Source organism: Pleurodeles waltl, chromosome 1_1 (genome assembly GCF_031143425.1).
Source record: "Pleurodeles waltl isolate 20211129_DDA chromosome 1_1, aPleWal1.hap1.20221129, whole genome shotgun sequence".
Taxonomy (NCBI): Eukaryota; Metazoa; Chordata; class Amphibia; order Caudata; family Salamandridae; genus Pleurodeles; species Pleurodeles waltl.
This window is the reverse complement of record NC_090436.1, coordinates 210824908-210839185: the sequence shown is the minus strand read 5'-3', so window position 1 is coordinate 210839185 and position 14278 is coordinate 210824908.

Genomic DNA, 14278 nt, shown 5'->3' with positions numbered 1-14278 from the left:
AAGGAGAACTCTCATGAGAGTGGGTAGTTCTCTTTGCCTTTTGCTGGATGGGACCTAAGTTGGAAATTACTATATTTTGTGAGGTGTTCCCCCAAATTTGTGCCTGAACTGTTTTTATTGGCTTTAGGACTCTGTGCACTTTACTTCTGCTAAATAGTGCTGTGTTCTCCCTGAAAATGTGTTGAAATTGGCATACCCCTGATTCACACATTTAATCTACTTATACATCCCCAGTACATAGTACTACATGTACTCAGGGCCTGTCAATTAAATCAAATTACTATAGGGCTGCAGCACCCATTGTGCAACCCACTCCGGTTATATTAAAAAGCATGTGTCAAAGCCAGTCACTGCAGCCTCACTATGCAGTTTGTAAAGTGACAATTCGACCTGTTAAAATCACTCTTTTGAGAGACTTAATCCTTCCTTTTAAAATATTTTAGGTCACCCCTAAAATAGACCGTAATACCAAATGAGGCAGGGTACATAGGTGGTCATTATGAACATGGCGGTAAACACCACACCGCCGGCAGTGGCGGTAACTACCGCCAGCAGGCTGGCGGTCCGGTCCGCCAAATAATGAAGCACATGAGAAACAAGCAGCAGCCCATCCACCCACCGCCATATTGGTATTCCTGACAACAACGGGGAGGCTTACCCACCAAATTATGAAACACCACATCACCATCAGTTCCAGGGCAGGAACCACTGCCAGGCAAAGCGTGGTGGAACAACCCATATGAAGGGAAAAACTCACCGTAGGCACACAGAACACATGCCAACGCAGACATGAAGCGAGAGTTGGAAATAATCCCAGTGCTTCTCCTTGACATATTTCTCCAGGACCGTGACCGACGACGACAGTAAGTACCGCAGCCTAGTATACATGGGAGGAAAGGGCACAGTTACACACCAACCCACCCCACCCACACCCCAATACACTCCCAAGCCCTCCCACCATCCCAAGCAATACGTACCATAACAAGATGTACTTACCAGTAACACACACCAACCAACACCTACACCAATGCACACACCAGTGCACACCACACCCCCACAGTGAAAAGGTGATGGTATGGGGGTGGTGGAAGATGACAAAGAAGGGGTGGGCCCAGTAGTGTCCGCCACCACCAGTGGGCTGCCATCAGAGGAGGTATCGAAGTCACTATCACCAGTGGTAGTTGCCTTCCCCGTGGTACTCCCCTCGACCTCCAACCCACTGGTCCCCTTGGCGTCGGGGGACTCTGCCACATGGGTCCTGTGGGCTGCAATGTCCCCACTTGCCAGTGCCACAGCTCCCTCGCCAGATGATGCTAATGTACACAGGGAGACAAGAGCACAGGGGTGGCAAAACAAAACAAGAAAAAAGCATGTCAATTCTGTGAAATATGCACATGTTGGGACACATACACTCCCACCCAGCTCAGGCACAAACCCTCAGCAGACATAACACATGTTATGAATGTGCCCCTGACGGGTAGGCATGACCCCACAGTACACTATATTCCCATCCTGGCCCACTACTCTGATAAACTTTGTGAAGTGAACCAATGAGAGACAATGCCAAGCCAACACATCTGCAAGTTCATGAGGCTACATTGAATACAATGGGCTAAACAGGGGACCCCTCACAGACCTACAGACCCTGCCAAAACTATCTATGACACTATCCCATGGACGGGGGTAGGACTGCAGGGACACACCTGTCTATGTGCCTGACACTACTATGCATGCACCCCTTAGCATCTACATACACTCATCATAGTGGCATCACAACAGTCTTGGTACTCACCCCCTTGTGGCTGCTGTGCTGCCATCAAGTGCCTATCCAAATCTGGATAGGCCACAGTCAGAATGCGGGCTATTAGGGTGGTCAGGGTCCAATGGACACCCCTCCCTCGTTGGGAGGCCTTCCTCAGCTGGGCCTCTCCGGTCTTCCTGACCCAGCGCCTTAGGTCCTCCCACCGCTTCCTGCATTCACACACATATAAGGAGGACAAATCCCAACTCACCTGCTCCTCTGGTCACCCGTACAGCTTGGCATACAGGGGTAGGACCTCGTCCACCAGCTTCTCCAGCTCCTCTGCGGTGAAGGCCGGGACCCGTTCCTCTGTGACACGTGCCATCTATCAGGACACAGCAGCACACGCAGTGGAGTTCTTCCCTTCTCATAGTGAAGGAGTCAGGTGTCAAGGGGCTGTCAAAATGGTGGTAGATACCGCAGCGGTGTGCACCGTCACCGCCAGAGGGGATCATGATTGTCCCAAGTTCCCCATTGACAGCCATGTTATCCAATGATCAGATGCACAGCGGTGAACACCGCCTACCACCATGACAAGTTACGCCAGCGGAAGGAAGTCACTTCCACACTACACTACCTGGATGGCAGGAGACTGCCATTTTGCATCCACCACACCTCCATAGCTTCATGGCTCCATTCCCTCTCCCCTTCGTCGAGTACTGACATGAGTACTGGTCCCCCACATGTAATCAAGGTGGGAAGTGTGTCTACACTGTGATGCCATTATGACTGAGACACCTCACCACACATTAGCCTGACAGGATTACCTCATTCTTTGTCTTTGTGTGCATTACATATATGTTGCATTGAAAACATGAATTGTGTCACCATGTGATGCAAGTGTATGTCCAAACTCAAGGTGTGTTCCTTCCTTACCCTTAGGTACAGACCCATGTGGTGAGGGAGAGCCCCATCGGTTTACAGACCCCTGGTAGATCTGGCCACCATGGAGGAACGTCACATCATCATAACTTACTAACTTAATCGAGCTAAAATCCTTGACTTCTGTGCAGAAAAGGATCCTGTTCTGAAGCCGGCTTATAGGAATCACCATGCCAAAGCTACAACTGTGCAGGTACTGTCTGTGCTCCATATTTTGGCCACAGGTTCATTCCAAGTGACAGTGGGCATGGCTGCAGGGGTATCTCAGCCAGTGTTCAGTCACATCCTGTCCAATTTCCTGAATGCATTCGTTCAACACTTGCAAAGTTATGTCCAGTTTTCCCAAAGGGCTGATCTCACAGCCATCAAATCAGGATTCTATGCCTTTGCAAATATCCCCCATGTGATGGGTGCCATTGATGGTACCAACATAGCCCTCATACCCCCAAGAGTATATAAACAGGTGTCTCGGAATCATAAAAACTATCACTCCATGAATGTCCATTTGGTATGTACTGTTGATCAGTACATTTCACATGTCAATGCAAGGTTCCCAGGATCAGTCCATGATTCATTTGTCCTGAGAAACAGCAGTGTGCCACACATGATGGGACAACTACAGTGGGACAGAGCTTGGCTCATAGGTGAGTATGTATGACACTGGATCAGTTACATAACTGACAGCCAGGCTGTATGCAAGTAACTTGTGTGTGTTTCAATCCTCTTTTACCCACTTTTGCAGGGGATTCTGGCTAAGCCAACATGCAATGGCTCCTGACACCTGTGAGGATCCCAGGACAGATGCAGAAAGGAATTCTAATGAGGCACATGGTCATACTAGGAGGGTGATTGAGCGGACCATAGGACTCCTGAAAGCAACATTTTGTTGCCTCCATCTCTCTGGAGGATCCCTGTGCCATGTCCCTGACAAGGTGTGTAATATAGCGGTGGCCTGCTGCATGCCACACAACTTGGCTGTGAGGAAAGCTATCCCACTTCTGGAAGAGGAGGATACTGTCCAACTAGCCCTGCCACCTCAGAGGAGGGATGAGAGTGATGGTGAAGAAGAGGGGGAAGACATCACCTCCAGGACCCAGCTAATCCGGCTATACTTCCAGTGACTCTCAGGTACATTTCCTATGATGCTGATGGCTTCACTGCATTGTTTCAGGCTGACTCATGTAGTAAGTACTGTGGTGTCCTTTACCAGTGATAAGGCAAAATCATGACTGAAGTGGCAGATGCCAGTTAATGCAATGGAATGTACAGTGTGACATAATTCAGACACTACAGTCTGTTAGACCCCCTCCTGCAATAAAAGCGGCATTATGATGGTAACTGGCTAATGCATTCACATTCACAATTGATAGCTCATATTGATTAAGGAATTATATTTTGAGTGCACAGGTGTATTATTCCAAGTCAAAACATTCATGAGTAATGGGACAGTTAAAGGGAGTGGGCACATGATGAACAACATACTCAAGTACATATGCTGTTGGTTGCACAGGGGTATGGTCCATGGGGCCATTGGAAGATGGTGAGATGGCAGTGGCATGTCAACGAGTTAGCACAGTGGCACACAAGGGAGACAGTTCAGGGCAGAGCCACTTCCTGGCGCTGGGCTTGGTGTTGACTGGTGTTTCAGTGGGATTTCTGGGTTTGAGGGCACGTTTGCGAGGGTGAAGCTGGGCTGCAGGGGTATGGGTGCTGGTGTCCTCTGAGTCCTCTGGCAGTGCCACCAGCCCAGTAGATGATGCAGATGTAGATGGCAGGGCAGTGTCCTGGCTAGTGTAAGGGGCCTGCAGGTGGGTGGAGGACTCAGGCTGGATGTTTGTTTGGCACTGCAGCACCCCTGCAATGGAGGCCATGGTAGCATTGAGCTGTTTCCATTGCTCCATGGCCTCCTGGTGGTGTGCTACCTGCAGCCTCTGATTCTGCTCCAAGGTGGCCAGGATCTGGCTCATCCTGTCCTAGGAATGATGGTAAACTCCCAGGACCTCAGAACTCACCTCCTGCGGGGCAGCATCCCTCCTTGGGCCACCCCCATGGGCCACTGATGCCCTCCCACTGGCCCAAGCCCCCTGTACATGTGACCCCTGCACAGGTCTGGCAGTCCCACTTGCAGTTGGCCCTTCATCATCCTGCCTGTTGGTGGGTGGAGACTCGGGCCTCTATACATGTGGACAGCCAGTCCGTGGCCTGGTGACACTGGTGTGGGGTTGTTTGGCTAGAGCTGATGGTGGTGGCTGAGTGTTAGCGGTGTCAGTGGTGTCCTGGGTGGGGCTTCTGGAGGGTGACTGTCCAGGTGTGTGAGATGGGTCAGGGATTTCCTCTGTGTCCAGACATCCCTCTGCACTTTCCTGAGTGGGGCCTTCGTCTTCAGGTGGAGGACTGGCACACCTTGACGTCTCTGTCCGGGTGGCATAGGTGGTGGTGCCTGTGTGTGAGAGAAAAGAGATGTGGGTGTCCTGCACTTTCTTGTCAATTGCAGCACTGGTCAGCAGTAATTGGTGGTTGAATTCCCATGTAGTGGCATGCAAGGTCCCTTCATGTACATTTTGATGCATTTATTGAGGGGGTGGTGGTGCATTGTGGGTGTTGTAGTGCTAATAGGATTACATAAATGGGTTGGTGACTGTGCACAGGAGGATGGATAGTGATTTGTATGGGGGATTGTGGGCATGCAGATGACTTGGATGTGAGTGTGTGGGTGTTGTGGACTGGGTAGCGAATGGGGTCCTGGTGGTAGTGAGAGGGATGGGGTGATACATGCATTATAGGTGTGGTGACTGTTAAGGTATTGTAGTTGACTTACCCGAGTCCAGTCCTCCAGTGAATCCAGTGAGGCCCTCTGGGTGCAGTAGAGCAAGGACTTTCTCCCCACAGTTGGTGTATTCGGGGGGAGGAGGTGGGGGGGACCATAACCAGTCTTCTGTATGGCGATGTTGTGTCTGGATGCCATGGAACGCACCTTGCCGCGCAGGTCATTCCATCTCCTGGTGTCATCCCTTGTGCGTGGATGGTTTCCCACGGCATTGACCTTGTTGACTATCCTCTGCCATAGCTCCATGTTCCTGGCCAAGGGTGTCTGCTGCAGCTGTGCCCCGAATAGGTGTGGCTCAACCCTGAGTATTTCGTCAACCATGGTCCTTAGCTCCCTGTCTGTGAAGCGGGGGAGTTTAGGGGGTGCCATGGTGTGTGTTGGGGGTGGTGTGTTGTAGGTGTATTGGTGAGGGTGCTGTTGTGTGGTTGGATGTGTGGCTTGTGATAGTGGATGAGCAATGTATGAGTTTTGGTGGTGTTTTTTGTGTGTGACTTGTGTGATGGTTACTTCAGTGTATGCGTATTGTGGTGTCAATATCTGTTGTGCTATTGGCGTTGCAAAGGATTGTGTGGCGTGTATGTGTGCGTTCTAAAGTGTTGTGGATGTGTGTCAGGTGTGTGCTTTTCGAACTTGCCAATGTGTGCATTTGTTGTTGGCGGGTCCCATTGCTGGCCGTGGTGGTCTGTACCGCCAATGGTCATTCAACATTCGCTGTCCGCCGAGCTGATTTGTGCATCATTATTTGGTGGGCGAGAGATTTGTCTGCATGGCGGTGGCAGGGTGAGGTGTACTGCCACCAGGGCCGTCGTTGGCCCTGGTTGTGGGTGGAGGTTGCAAGATTTTTGGAGGTGTGTCTTTTTGGCATTGTTATACAGCGGTATGCAGTTCACCGCTACTGGCTGTCTTTTGTTCACTGTCAGCACGGAGGTCGGTGGTGATTGCCGCAAGGTTCATAATGAGGGCCATAGTATTTAAAAGTGGGACATGTAGAAACATATTGGCAGAAAAAGCCCTTTTCAGGTCAGTCTTAGCAGCCCATAGGAAAACAGTGGATTAAATTTTAACACCTCATAATGAAAATTTTGGGTTGGAAGAAGCTAAGAACATATTTCAAGGATACTTTTTAGAAGTTATTCAAAATCCCATTTAATCGTGAGTTTGAGTTTTGATTAAGTATGTTGGAAAAGGTACTTCTGGAGACATTATTGCCAGTTTTCAAACTCTTAACATGGCTGCTGATGGCTTCCCAGTGTTGAGACTGGATTGCTGCCAGAGAAAAGATGAAGGGCTTGCACATAGGAAGGTGTTGGCCTTCCGTTGACAAAACGTGAGTAGTGTCACCTCTTACCTCATTGTCTAGGGTGTGGCTAGTGGTTACCCTCATCCACAGTCTGACACTGGGCATACATTTGGCATCCCCTGTACCTTCCTCAGAACACTACTGGATGTGAGAAGAATCAGAAGGACTGCCCTCCTGTCTGAAGATCCTGAAGGAAGACTGGACCTGCTTGCCTTGAATCCAGGACCCAAGAAGTGACTCCAGGGGTCAGTTGGCTGACCTCATATTTGAGCTACTGAGCTACAACAAGCTTCCATAAGGCCTTTTCTGCTTTCCAGCTGACCAGCCCCCACTGTACCAGTCATGGTCCCTTTGCCTGCTTCTGTTGGAGTGAGTCCTGTCCCCCAAGTACTGTCTCCAATGTCTTGGACACTTGTACTCCTCCCTGCCAAACTGAAAGCTTCACCTGATTCGATGCCGAGCATCGACGCAATGAACAAGTTACTTAACTTCGGTAATGTATTATCTGGTAGAGACTCTATCTAGATGCTTCCTTACCTTTGAATTCCCTGGTGTCAGCTTCGAAACTGGAATTTTATGCTGAGCAATACCCTGCACACGCCGTCGGTGGCATTTTTCGGATCTGCTTGCGTCGTTCAGCTCTGCTTGGCTTTCTCAGAATCGTTGGAGCCGTCTATGACATCATTGTCGCCTATAAAGGCACCACCCGTGTGCAAACCACAGTTCTTTTACCCACAAACTTCCACGCCAGAAGCGCAGAGTCATGGATAGAACCAACATTTTGACTGTGCAAAACTAGGGCCCTGAAAGGGATAAACCCTAACCCTACTAGACATATCCGCAGAGCGGGGAGACATGGGTAGGTGTAAAGGAATATGCAGCTAGATAGAGTCTCTACCAGATAATGCGTTACCGAAGGTAAGTAACTTGTTCATCTGAAAGACTTCTAGCTGCAGATTCCTTACCTTTGAACAGATACCCAAGCCATAACCTCCTGGCGGTGGGCTGCGGACAAAAAAATCCTGTAGGACTGAACTGGCAAAGTGCCCGTCTCTCGTACCTGATTGTTCAGGTAGTAATGTTTTTCAAACGTGTGCAAAGATGCCCATGTTGCCACCTGACAAATCTCCAGGACTGGAACATCCCGACCTAGTGCAGTGGTAGCAGCTTTGCCCCTGATAGAATGAGCCCTCAAGCCCACAGGAGGCTGCTTCCTTGCCAATGCGTAGCAGATCTTTATGCAGAAAACGACCCAGCACGAAATGGTTTGCTTCTGGCACTGCCTGACCCTTCTTTGCTCCAACGTACCTCAGAGTTGGTCATCCACCCGGAACTCTTTTGTGCGGTCAAGGTAGAATGACAATGCTCTTGTTAGGTCCAGTCATTGGAGTCACTCCTCTTCCTTAGAGGGATGCGGTGTAGCAAAGAAGGGGGCAGGGTGATCTTCTGACCCAGATGAAATCGGGTCACCACCTTGGGGAGGAAAGAGGCACGGGTTCTGAGTACCACCTTGTCTGGATCAATAGTGAGATATGGTGGCTTTGATGACAGAGCTTCCATCTCACTCAACCTCCTGGCAGATGTTATTGCCACTAAGAAGGCTGTCTTGATGGTGAGCAGCCAAAGGGGACAGTTGCGTAACGGCATTGGGGCATAACAAAGAGCGTAGGGGGAAACATATGTACAAGCCCTTTGAAGAATGTATGTACAATGGGGATTTGAAAAGTGAAGGCTGGTCAGGTAGCCGAAGGAATGCCGATTAGGCAGAAAGATAGCTCTTGAGAGTACCCAAGGCAGAACCCTGCTGGGCAAGGAAAAGTATAAACAGAAGGAAATCAGAAAGAGAAGCAGGAAGAGGATCAATAGACCTTTCTTGTATAATAATATACAAAGCCTTTCCAAAGGCAGGCTTTTATCGTTTTAGTGGAGGGACCTCTGGCTGCCAAATAACTCTACAGACTTCGGGAGGAAGGTCAAAAGCCATCAACTGCCTCAGCTCAATCTCCACACATGAAGGCACAGAGTTGACAGGTTCGGTGGGAAACCCTCCCCTGCTCCTGCGACAGAAGATCCTCCCGAAGCGGCAGCCTGATCGGAGGACTGATGCTCATTTTGAGAAGCTTGGGATACCAGACTCTCTGGAGCCACTAGGATGACTTGTTCCCAGTTGTCCTTGATCATCTTGAGAACTCTGGACAGAAGTGGTATGGGCAGAAAAGCGTACAGGAGGCCTGAACTCCACTTCCGACGAAAAGTGTCACCGAGTTATTGTCACCTTGGAAACTCCAACACTCAATACTGCTGACATTGTGCGTTCTCTGCATTGGCAAACAGATCTAACCAAGGCTCTCCCCACTACTGAAAGAGTCCTTGCGCCACCTCCGGATGGAGTTATCATTTGTGATCCACTAGGCATCAACAGCTGAGTTGTCTGCCCTGGTGTTCAGAGAACCTGCCAGGTGTTGAACCACCAGGGCTATGCCCTGCTTTTCTAGCCATGCCCAGAATGGCAGAGCCTCTTGACAAAGGGTCCGCGACTCCGCACCGCTTTGCTTGTTGTTGAACTACATCACAGTGGTGTTGTCCATGAACACCTGCACTATCTTCCCTTTCACAATGGGAAGAAATGCTTTCAATGCCAGTCAGATCGCCTGGAGCTCCAGCAGGTCGATATGGAGTTCGGATTCTGCCAGAGACCAGAAGCCTCTGATCTCTGCCTCTCACAGATGGTCGCCCCATCCCAGAAGTGATGCATCTGTCACTACCGTGAGATCTGGCTGGGGAAGGGAGAGGAGTCTGCCTCTGACCCAATCACACTTCACTAACCACCACTGCAGGTCTTTTGAAGTTCCTTCCGAGATCTGAACCGTGTTGGTAAGATTTCCCTGATGCTGTGCCCACTGGAACTTCAGGTCCCACTACAGAGCCCTCAAATGCCATCTAGCATGTTTGACTAACAGGATGCAGGAGGCCATGAGTCCCAACAGCCTCAGAGTCTGTCTCACTGAAATCCAGGATAGAGGCTGAAACATTGGTATCATAACCTGAATATCCTGGACTCGCTGCTCTGGAGGATAAACCCGAAACTGCACTGTGTCCAGAACAGCCCGATGAAAGGGCGCTTTTGAGAGGGAGTCAGGTGTGACTTCGGCACGTTTATAGTGAACCCTAGCGAATGCAGGAGGTCTGCCATAGTCTGAAGGAGGTGACGAGAGCCTGGGGCGTAGGAGCCTTCAACAGCCAGTCGTCGAAGTAGGGGAAGACTGAAATCTCTACCCTGCGCAGATGAGCTGCTACCACCGCCATCACCTTGGTGAACACTCGAGGATCACTGGTGAGACACCGAAGGTGAGTAAAGTAAACTGAAAGTGCTCATAGCCCACCTTGAACTGCAAATAATGCCTTTGGGCGGGCAGGATGGGAATGTGAACATACACATCCTACAAGTCCAAAGGCAAAAGGCAGACTGCTGGCAAGCAGGCACAGAGAGGTCCAAGGATCTTGCCATAGCTCGAGAGTCCTTGAAGCGCTTAAGCACTGAGTCTGCCTTTTCTCCAAAAAGGTGTGAGCCATTGAAGAGCATGTCCATTAGATTTGCTTGGACATCCCCAGAAAAGCCAGTGGTACGAAACCAGGTGTGAAGACGAAGGGCCACTGTTGATGAAATCGCTCTGCCCAGCGGGTCGGTCGTGTCCAAACCACACCAAATCGTAAACTTGGCTGCATCTCTCCGTGACAGCCTGAGTGAGAGTGTCCTGTAGGCCCTCCGGGACCTGGGCAGCACCTGTCCACAGTATCCCATAAAGTATGGGAAAAACAGCCCAATAGGCATGAGGTGTTTACGGACCTCAATGCCAGGCTGGAGGAATAAAACATCTTCTTCCCAAATTGGTCCAGCCTCTTGGATTCCATATCCGGGGGAGTGGAAAGGAAGGCACCATGGGAAGTGGAGGCTTGGACCACCAAGCCCTCCGGGGTGGGGTGTTGGGTAAGGAAACTAGGGTCGGTAGGAGCTGGTCAATTGTCCTATTTACAAGAGCCCCTGTGCTGGGTTTGGACCAAGTCCCCAGCAGGACATCAGTAAGGGCTACATTGAAGGGTATCATCGGCTCCAGGGTAGCAACCACCTGCTGAAGCACCTTTGTCAGGATGTTAGTCCTGACCGGCACCGTAGGCAAGTCTAGGTCCAAGACCTCAGTTGCTCTACACACCACCATAGCATATGACGCTCCCTCTTCTGTAGCCACAAAAGGAGGTGAGAGCATACCAGCTTCTGGAGAAGTATCCAGTCCACTGGCTTGCCCTAGATCCTCATACCAGTCCTGCTTCTCTAATCCATACCCTAAGGGTCCTCAGGCCCCTCCCATTCCTCACCTGTGCCTGGCTGTTCCAAATAAGCCTCAGGCACTGACCTGGCCTGTGTTGGCGCCGTCAAGGTCGAAATCAGCATTGTAGGATGTCATTCCAGCTCTGGATCATATGGAATGAAGGATGGGGCTCACACCACCTGTGGGTGCCGGCGGTGGGAGGAGCGTGGATGTCGGAATCGGTGCCAGAGGAGGCCGACTGTGTGAATCTGGCGCGAGTCCGGATCTGATATCAGATCCCAGGGTCCAGTGCCGAAGCCCAAGCTGCCAGCGTTGAACCTGATGGGGCCCCTGCTGACCCCACGGGGTCCGAAGACCCACCTGCGGGGGCAGCCCACTCCAAAATGAGGCTTTGTAAAAGTATTTAATTTGAGCGAGGATCGCTCCTGCTCCCGGATAAGGTGGGGGGAAGCTGGCCCTGGCATTGGCTCTGCAGAACCGTGCTAGGGAACGTCGACATTCCCTTGACGCCTAGTTGGCCAGCGGGCGTGGTGAAGTCGAAGTCCACTTGGACTTCTTCCTCTTCTTGTGCCTCTTCCCTGAGTGCCCCAAGGACCTCGAGTGCGAAGAAGAGGAGTTGGAGCTCCTGGAGTGGTCCTGCGACCTCCTCTTCGAGCGGGACCGTGACCTCATAGGAGTCACGCCAACTCTCTCAAAGCTTTCGGGTTATGACCCGGCACTCGCAGCACGACTTTGTGTCGTGGTCTCTGCTGAGGCACCAGAGACATACCTGGTGGGGGTCTGTCACCAACATGTTGCGATGGCAGGCACCACACGACTTGAACCCCGTCTTCCTCAATGACATACTCACACAGACAAGAAAAATCTTCGACAAAACAGTCGAAAAAAGGCCTGCCAAAAAAGGCAGAGGGTAGCTCGATCCCAGACCTGTGCTTAACCGGCACGAAAGGAAAAGAACTGACGTATGCGTGCCGGGGTAGTGTCTTTAAAGGAGACCGTGACGTCACAGGTGGCTCCAGCAACGCGGAAAAAGTCACGCGAAGCCAAATGACGCACGTGGATCCGAACGTATCCACCCGACGGCACGGGCAGGGTATTGCTCAGCAAAAAATTCCAGATTTGAAGCTGACGCCAGGGAATTCAAAGGTAAGGAATCTGTAGCTAGAAGTCATTATCAGATAACCTTTGTTGAGGGCTTCCCTGAACTCGACCCCCAGCAGCAACCGATTGAAGTCTTACTCGATGCCGAACCGCATCCAGAGCAATGCAAACAACCTGTATCAACAGCTTCACTGGACCAATGTCAAGCAGCCTCCAATTGACTTCAAGACCTTGCACAGCAGCTCCCTGACAACACTGACCCCCTCCTTGGATCTAATCACCTTCCTACTCCAGTTGAAGTCTTTCTACCTCCATAACATTTTCTAAGTGAGACCGTAACTTTGTGACCAGGCCAAACCTTGTCCTTGCATCCAACCTGTCCTCCATTGCGGTTAGCCTGAAGTCTTACCATTATCCCAGTCCAGCAAGAGCAGTTGCCCAAGGTTGGCACTTAGGTGGTCATTCTGACCCTGGCGGTCTTTGACCGCCAGGGCGGAGGACCGCGGGAGCACCGCCGACAGGCCGGCGGTGCTCCAATGGGGATTCCGACCGCGGCGGTAAAGCCGCGGTCGGACCGGCACCACTGGCGGGGTCCCGCCAGTGTACCGCCGCCCCATTGAATCCTCCGCGGCGGCGCAGCTTGCTGCACCGCCGCGGGGATTCCGACCCCCCCTACCGCCATCCAGATCCCGGCGGTCGGACCGCCGGGATCCGGATGGCGGTAGGGGGGGTCGCGGGGCCCCTGGGGGCCCCTGCAGTGCCCATGCCACTGGCATGGGCATTGCAGGGGCCCCCGTAAGAGGGCCCCTACATGTATTTCACTGTCTGCTGCGCAGACAGTGAAATACGCGACGGGTGCAACTGCACCCGTCGCACAGCTTCCACTCCGCCGGCTCGATTCCGAGCCGGCTTCATCGTGGAAGCCTCTTTCCCGCTGGGCTGGCGGGCGGTCTGAAGGCGACCGCCCGCCAGCCCAGCGGGAAAGTCAGAATTACCGCCGCGGTCTTTTGACCGCGGAACGGTAATCTGACGGCGGGACTTTGGCGGGCGGCCTCCGCCGCCCGCCAAGGTCAGAATGAGGGCCTTAGTGCTTGTTTGTTCTATTTTTAAATGCAAACTTTAAAAACTCATAATTCTTGATCTATTTATTGATTTTTTTGTTTTGGTGTTATTTAATTTAAAAGAAAGTTCTCTATTTTTCTAAATTAGTTTGGGATTTTTCTTGTGTTGTGTTTTCAGTTTATTACTGTTTGAGTACTCCATAAATGCTTTACAGATTGCCTTTAAATTAAGCCTGGCTGCTCAGTGCCATAGCTACCGGGGGCTTAAGCACGGGTTTAATTAGTGATTTTTGTGATTCATCCTGATGGGTGGGTTTTCATCCCTCTCAACTAATACTACCATTTCTTACAGCAGGTATATGTGATATAAAATACTTTGGGGTTTTCTAATGTTCATCGTATTTCATACTGTGGCTGCTGAGATTACTATAATAATTTCCATCATTCTGTTATACAGGTTTTGTATGCTGACTGTACACCATAATTAACCTACTAGTATAAAAGACCGACAGATGCGTGTGTCTGCTGCTTTCAGGGATCGGATGAGGGTCCATACATCTACAAATAACACCTGCAGACGATAGCTTTCTGGCAGAGTTGTCTGACTTATGGTACTCTGGATCTAGATAAGCATAACTCACATAGAGTGAGACACTTACCCATTTGCCTTTTCTCCTGAAGGGGTGTGATAAGCTAAATCCCCTAGGGGCTAAGTAAGTCTTTTCTGATGTGTCCTTCCATTTCATGACTCTATCACAATATCATGAACATAACTATGCGTAAGGAAGTAAGGTTTAGTATTCTTAATATCTTCAAAAAGATTCATGTGGAGTTGAATATGTCAATCTATATTTACCTATGTATGTGTAGCTTCATAATAATGTGGTAATTGACATTTTGGAGCAGATATTTTGGCTTGCCAGTACTGAAAGGTCATTATTTTGACATAGAACCCAATAGGAGGCGTACAGAAATAAT